This window comes from Myotis daubentonii, chromosome 5 (genome assembly GCF_963259705.1).
Source record: "Myotis daubentonii chromosome 5, mMyoDau2.1, whole genome shotgun sequence".
NCBI lineage: Eukaryota > Metazoa > Chordata > Mammalia > Chiroptera > Vespertilionidae > Myotis > Myotis daubentonii.
The window spans coordinates 64,525,928-64,533,678 of record NC_081844.1 but is presented as its reverse complement, the minus strand read 5'-3'; the positions used below and the strand labels follow the sequence as shown (position 1 = coordinate 64,533,678).

The window sequence follows — 7,751 nt, the reverse complement described above, 5'->3', positions numbered from 1 at the left end:
ACAACTGGGTGCAGAGAATGAAGATCCCTAAATACCAATCTCTTCAAGTGCTTTGTGTTCCCTTGTGAGACAGGTAATAGGAGGACTGAGTGTCCACAATAATTTTAGAATCCTGGCTTCCAAAATATTGGTGCAAGGCCACAATATCTATAACAAGGAAGGGATTTAGATCTTGTTAGGTAGGCTTTAAATAATGGCCAAGCAATTTATTTTAAAATGACTTATTTAGGGTCCACTGTCCATCCAGTTCTGCGTGTAAGGATCTTGAATGTCATCATGGGGTCCTGACAAGTAAAAACTGAACAGATTGAAAATAAAAAAAAGCTTCGGAAGAAACAAGAGTGCGGCTTGAACATGGGGAAGCAAAAGAGAACAAGGAAGTATGCGACCATGAAGCGAATGCTTAGTCTCAGAGATCAGAGGCTTAAAGAAAAGGATAGATTAAAACCTAAAAAGAAAGAAAAAAAAGATCCCAGTGCACTCAAAGAAAGAGAAGTCCCCCGACACCCCTCCTGCTTATTCTTCCAATATAGCACACAGCTAGGCCCACCTTACCACATCCTGGTTGATACCAACTTTATCAACTTTTCCATTAAGGCCAAACTGGACTGAGTGCAGTCAATGATGGATTGTCTCTATGCCAAGTGTATCCCTTGTATAACTGACTGTGTAATGGCTGAAAATGAGAAATTGGGGCAGAAGTATCGAGTGGCTCTAAGGATCACCAAGGATTCAAGATTTGAACGATTACCATGCACACACAAAAGAACCTATGCAGATGACTGCTTGGTCAGAGAGTAACTCAGCACAAGTGTTATATTGTGGCCACAGTTGACCGGGACCTTAAACGAAGAATCAGGAAGATCCCTGGAGTTCCCATCATGTACATTCCTAACCATAGGTACAACATTGAGCGGATGCCATATGATTATGGAGCCCCTCGGTTCTAATACTTAAAAGACAAAGTTTCTCTGCTTTCCTTCAACCAACTTTCTTTGTTGCAGGTTTATTAAACATGCTACCACATGCATTATTGCTCCACTCACACATTTGCTGTTATGAGCTGAGAACAGTTACATACGCTCACTTTTTGGTGGTGTTTTGAAAATGATTTTGATGTTGTTTTGAAAATGATATTTTGTATCATTTAAAATTTTGTTACATCTTTTTATAAATCAGATGACTGCTCACAAAAATAAATAAATAAATAAAAAATAAAAAAAACTTTTCTCGGGTCCCTAACAGAGGGAAGAACACAGAACACTGCCACCAAGGCTGGAGACAGAGACAGAGACAGATCATCTCTATTGACTTGAGCAGAGATCCCAAAATGAAACCACCATGAGCACCAGAGAGGGAAGAGTTAGGAAACCTTAACTGCAAGTAAGGAAATGCTGGAGGCTCAGTGTGGGCAAGCCTGAGGTTAAAAACTCCAGGGGATTCCAGTCATCGGGGGGCCCCCACAACACTGTAAGATTTACTTAGAGGAATTTAACCTGTTCTCACGGTAAATATTGCAGAAAAATGCCCATGGTATTCTGGAGGGGGAGGAAAAAATACTACAGGGCACTCCATTCTTAACAAGACCTGTTCTCTTAGGAAAGTAGTTAACTAAAGCCTAGTTAACAGAGAAAGAAACAAAAGAAATACAGGTGATGGAATTAAGAAGTATGAACTGGCAGTTACAAAATAGTAACAGGTATGTAAAGTAGAGCATAGGAAACCTAGTCAATAATACTGTAATCACTGTGTATGATGTCAGGTAGCTAAAAGACGTACTGGGGTATCACTTAGTAAGGTATATAAATACCTAACCATTATGCCATATCCCTGAAGCTCACATAGTACTGAAGGTCAACTGTAATTTAAAAAAAAAAAAAAAAGACTGAAAATTTCCCCCAATTAACTCCAGACACCAAACCACAGATTCAGGAAACTCCAAAAAACAACAACAACAAAAAAACACACCAAGCGCCATAAATGCCAAAATAAAACAAAGAACACCTGTGCATATCATTTGCAAACTACAGACCATCAAAGGTAAAGAAAAAAACCCTTAAGACTGAGAGGCGTTGGGGGGAACCTTACCTACAGAGGAACAAATATAAAAATGACATTCGAATTCTCGGAAACCACGCAAGAAAGGAGTAGAATAAAGTTTTTTAAATGTTGAGAGGAGAAAAAGAGAACCCACAAACCTGGAAAATCCTTATCCAAATTATCCCTGCAAAGTGAAGGAGCAAGAAAGACTTTCTAGGACAAATAGCGCCAGGAGACTAGTCCTACAAGGAATGTTTTTGCAAAGCTCCTTGGAGGGGGGGGGAGGGGGAAACAGCGTGGAGGCCTTCCCGGGCTCCATAGGAGCTGTGCCCAGGGCTGGGCGCCCCTAGGCCGGGACTCACCTGAGCAGGGACGTCCTGGCTGCGGGCGCGGCTGAGGCTGCAGGCGCCCTGGAGGCCGGCATCGCCAGCTGGAGAGGAGGGAAGAGGAAAGCACTGCAGTGGGAGTTGTGGGGCAGATGTGGTCTTCCCACATCCCCGCAGGCCAGGCACCTGCCGGACTGAAACTCTGCGGCGCCCAGGCTGAGTTGCCACAGACCCCTTAAAGCTGCCTTTCACTTCCCGCTAAAGGGCGGAAAGGAGTCTGTCATCGGAGAATAGAGGAGACCAATCAGGAGGGGTTTTGTTCCCTGGGCCGTCCCCCAGCACGTGCATCCTGCGGGCAGGTGTGAGGTGTTTGTAGGCGGAACCCGCCCTTCGTCCCTCCCGGTCCTGCCGGGTGGATCTGAACTGTCCCCGCAGGTATGTGAACTAAGGTGAGAGGCTTGCAGGATGATTTCCCCTGGACCTGCACTTTTAAAACTCTTTCTTATACTCCAAAAATTATAGAAAAGTCAGGATTAACAATGAATGGAATGGATGCGGTTGAATTTTATGGAGTTTTCTCAGGTCAAATTTTGGCTCATTTTAAAGCTATGGATTCGGATTGGTTTGCACGTAACTACATCGGTAGAAAAAACAAGGTTGGATGTGTACAGCAGCATTATTCAAAATTGCCAAAACTTGGAAGCAAACAAGATGTCCTTCATTAAGTGAATGGATAGACTGTGCTATATCCAGACAATGAAATACTATTCAGCACTAAAAGGAAAGCATTATCAAGCGCTGAAAAGACATGGAGGAACCCTAAAAGCACATTACTAAATGAAATAAGGCAATCTGAAAAGACTATATACTGTATGATTCCAACTCTCAAACTCTCAAAAATAGAGACGGTAAAAAAGATCAAGGTTTGCAGGTTGGTAGGCAAGGGGACATGGGAGAGAAGTATGAATAGGTGGAGTAAAGAGACTTTTAGGGCAGTGAAAATACTCCATTTCATACCAAAATGATGGATACACCCCTTTATACATGTGTCCAAACCCACAGAATGAACAACACTGAATAAACCATAATGTGAAATAAACTAAATAAATATGGACTTGGGTGATTATGATGTGTCCATGTAAGTTCACCAATTGTAAAAAATGTACCACTAGGTGGGGGGTGTTGTTCAGAGGGGAGGCTGTGCTTGTGTGTGTGTGTGGGGGGGGGGGGGGGGGGGCGGGGCGGTATATATGTACCTTCCCCTCAATTTGTTATGAACATAAAATTAATCTAAAAAATCTAATGAAACAACAAAATTGTTTTTTAAATAATATATTAAAGACAGAAGGAAAGTAGGTTTGTTTAAGAGGAAAAAAAGAAACTCATGTTGGGCATGTAGACTTATATTAAGTAAAGGCAGAATCAGAAAAGCGATTTAGCAGGAGTGCAGTTGTTATTAGAAGAATGAGCACCCAGGGAATTTCCCACAATGTGGTTTGAAGAGTCAAATGATTGCCAAAGTCCATGTTTTAATAAGATTCTTTAGAAGACCTATAGACCCCTCTGAGGTTTGTCTTTTTGTCATAAGACATTTCCCATCAGTGGCCTCCAGAACACATGTAGAGATTAGTCATTTTCATTCTTGAGATCCCTAATTTGTCTTGTGGAAAAATGACACATCAATAAAAACCCATTACTTCAATCAATATTTCAGGAAGCCTGGAGAGCATGTGCTTGCCAGTGATGGCCTATGTAATCACCGCAAAGGAAATGTGCACAGTTCTTCCTACCCTTTTTAATGGATATTAGATATCCCATCAGAAAATATCAAACCTTTCCATTTCACTAATAAGGAGGTGCTATATAATTGAAGAAACTATTGGGGGTCCAATGAAAAAAGAAATAATACATTCAGTGGGAAATGGTCCTTTATAAATAAATGTCCCTGACATTATTTTAGAACAATTACTTGAGAAAAATTATCCGTAGGAGAACTAAAACTTTGAGAAATAAGGTCTCTGTAATTGCTATTGTAATCAGTTAGATCCTTAAATACCTATTCTAATACCTCTACTTTTTTAAGAATAGTGGTTCTTTCTAAATAAGGGGGAGGGGAAAACATCAACAGCACCTAGCTCTTTCTTCCTATCCCTTTCACATTTAAGTATTTAGGATTGCTAAATATTAAATTCCTAAAACATTTTCAAAAAATATATTGCTTTAGTTTCTTCTTACATATGTATCTATCCAACCATCTATCTACTTACCTACTTAAATTTCTACTGCCTACTTACCTACCTATCCATTATCTATCTATCTATATATCTATCTATCTATCTATCTATCATCTATCTATTTATCCACCTATCTATTATCTACTTATCTATCAGTATTACCACTGTCTCAAAAAGAATTGCATATGGCACACTTTCATATACATTATTCTTTGTCATTTTTAAGATGCTGAAGCCTCGGTGAACTTCTGTCAGTGATTAACTTGTTTTATTTCTATTGAAAATTGTAACAACTTTCTACATTAGTAATAGGTAAAAATCTAAGTAATCTATATGACTTTGCATTTTTTCTTATTAAGGTGCATTTAAGGTGTTATGTAAAACCCAAGAATGTTTGATAATATGATGTTAAAATAATTTTATACAGAAATCGTCACTGTAATATAAAACTATAATTGTGGCTCTAGTCAGGGCTCGTGCAGGAGGCAACCAATCCATGTGTTTTCCTCACATTGATGTTTCTGTCTGTGTCTTTCCCTCTCTCTTCCACTCCCCTTAAAAAATCAATGGAAAAATATCTTCAGGTGAGTATTAACAACAACAACAAAACCATTAATTGTGTATCTTCAATCTGTCTTATTAGGTAAAATTTTTGGTTTGTTTTAATATTACTCTGGATTACAAAATTTACCTGTTTTGAAAACCTACTTGCTCTAAGTTATAGCCAAAATTATTCTGCTATCATTTGAGTTGAATTCATTTTATTCTTAACAAGATAAGAATTTTTTCTTATTAAGCTAAACTCAGTTTAAGGCATTTGCACAATACTTAACCAATATATTTCAACAAATAAATCCCTCTTTTAAAAAAGCAGAAGAAAACTTTAAGCTCAATTTAATATAGTTAAGCAAGCATTTGGAAATATTAAGGGGGAAAAATAGATGAAAAATTCTGCTGTAGAGTTAGATCTGATAGCTTTGTGTATTTAAAATCCTCTTTGTTATTTTTAAGCCTCCTTCCACATATTATCACACAATGCAATTCAGTATTTGGAGAAAACTCAATTACTGAAATGCACAGTTTATGGGAAACAATTGAGATGCGAGGGAAAATGTAGCTGACCATAGAAAAATCATATCCAGGAGACTAAGATGAACTTTTTTATCTACTCAAGGGAAAAATAAGTAATTATTATTTGATATAATTTACATTGCTTTTTAATATTATACAGCCAATAATTATAACAGAATTAAAAGTTAAAATTACCAAAAAGTTTTCTAAAAATATCATTTTTGCTTTAGATAATAGATAGCTATCACTACCGATAATAGAAACTAAAAATTAATAAAGGAATATTATGAACAACCCTATGTCCAAAAATTAGATAACAGATTATAAGAACCTATTAAGACACAAACTAACAAAAATCACACAAACATGAATAGAAACTAAGAATAGGATTATGTTTTTTTAACTAATTGAATTAATAACTAATAACCTTCTAAAAAAGAAAACCTGAAGCTTAGATGGATTTACTGGTGAATTCAATCAACCATTTAAGGAAGAAATTATGTTAATTTTCGATGCCCTATTTCAGAAAATAAAAGCAGAGAGAACACTTCCTAAATCATTCCTTGAGGTTCAGAATTGCCCTAATTCAAAAACCAAAGACATTCCAAGAAAGTAAAACTATAGACCAATATCTTTCATGAACACAGATGCAAAATCCTTAATAAAATATTAGCAAATGCAATCTAACAATGTCTAAAAAAGAATTTTATATAATTATCAAGTGGGATTTATTCCATGTATGCAATGGAATCAGAAATTGAATTTTGTGCACTGGACCTCTATTTTTTTCATAAAATACTATATAAGCATCAAAATATCCACAATGGTCATCTCTATAGGTAGTATTACTTCTCATTGAGTTTTATATTTTCCAAACTTTTTAAATGAGCAAGCATTCTGCTCCAATAAAAATGTGTGTCTTTGCATTTTTGGTCATTCTAAAATAATTCTGAATTGCTAAATCTGAGTTTCTCTGCATATCCTCAAAAAAAAATTCACATCAACAAGAAAAGCAAATAAAACTAAACATAACAAATACCTCAGTACATCTGGAAATACAGATTATTACAAACCTTGTCTTATGCATAATTAGAGAAATAAACATGATATTCCAGTAGATGCCTCATATTGGAGCCCTGAATTGAGAATGCATGTATCCAAGAAACTGAATGTAAAAGAGAAGAGGGGAGTAGAGGGCTCGTAGACATAGACAAAATCATCCCAGGAAGAAAATTTCTTTTTTGCTACATGAAAGAAAAACAAAACAACAACAAAAAAAAATACCTGAAAACAAGTCTGAGATCTGACAGATCTTAGCAGCAGATAAAGGGAAAATACTTGAACACATATAATGACTGAGGTGGAAGTCATAAATGTCAGTTGCTTCTGGGAGATTAGGGAGTAAAGAGCAATAATGTGTGGACAAGAATTGAATAGAAAGAAAGAACAAAGGGGGTACATTAGGAAATCCTGAAGGAACAAAAGCAAACTATAAGGCTGAAAGACAGACCAAATACTTCCCTCCAAAGGAAACACCACCAAAGGAAAAAGTTATGAGGGAACACTTTGTAAAGTATATGATTGTCCAATCATTATGCCATACACCTGCAACCAATACAAAATAATATTGAAAGTAAATTGTAAGAAAGACTAGTCTTGAACTAATAGTCTTGTAAGATGCTTCTAACCCTTAACTTTTTGCCCCCCAAAACAATAAAAAAAAATCTAAAGTGGGGCAAATAACTATTAAAAGACAATAGAAATTGAGAACCAATATATTTCAACAAATAAATCCCTCTTTTAAAGAAGCAGAAGAAAATTTTAAGCTCAATTTAATATAGTTAAGCAAGGATTTGGAAATATTAAGAGGGAAAAACATATAAATAAGAACTTCAAAAATTAAACACATAAATGGACAAAATCCAGGAAGATATGAAATGGTGATTGAATTTAAGATCTACCTTTACTGAGACTGACTTGAGGCTTTTGGAACTGGTAAAAATTTTGCTTAACTGGGCTCAGTTATCAATTCAAATGAGATGGCAGCCAAGAAATCAAGAGAAGACTGAAACTCAGAGGG

General features: G+C 36.5%; 1 pseudogene; it reads left to right on the top strand.

The window, feature by feature from the left end:
* Nucleotides 1-334: 334 nt before the first annotated feature.
* LOC132234300 (rRNA-processing protein FCF1 homolog) lies at nt 335-1,224 on the top strand (annotated as a pseudogene).
* Nucleotides 1,225-7,751: the final 6,527 nt, after the last annotated feature.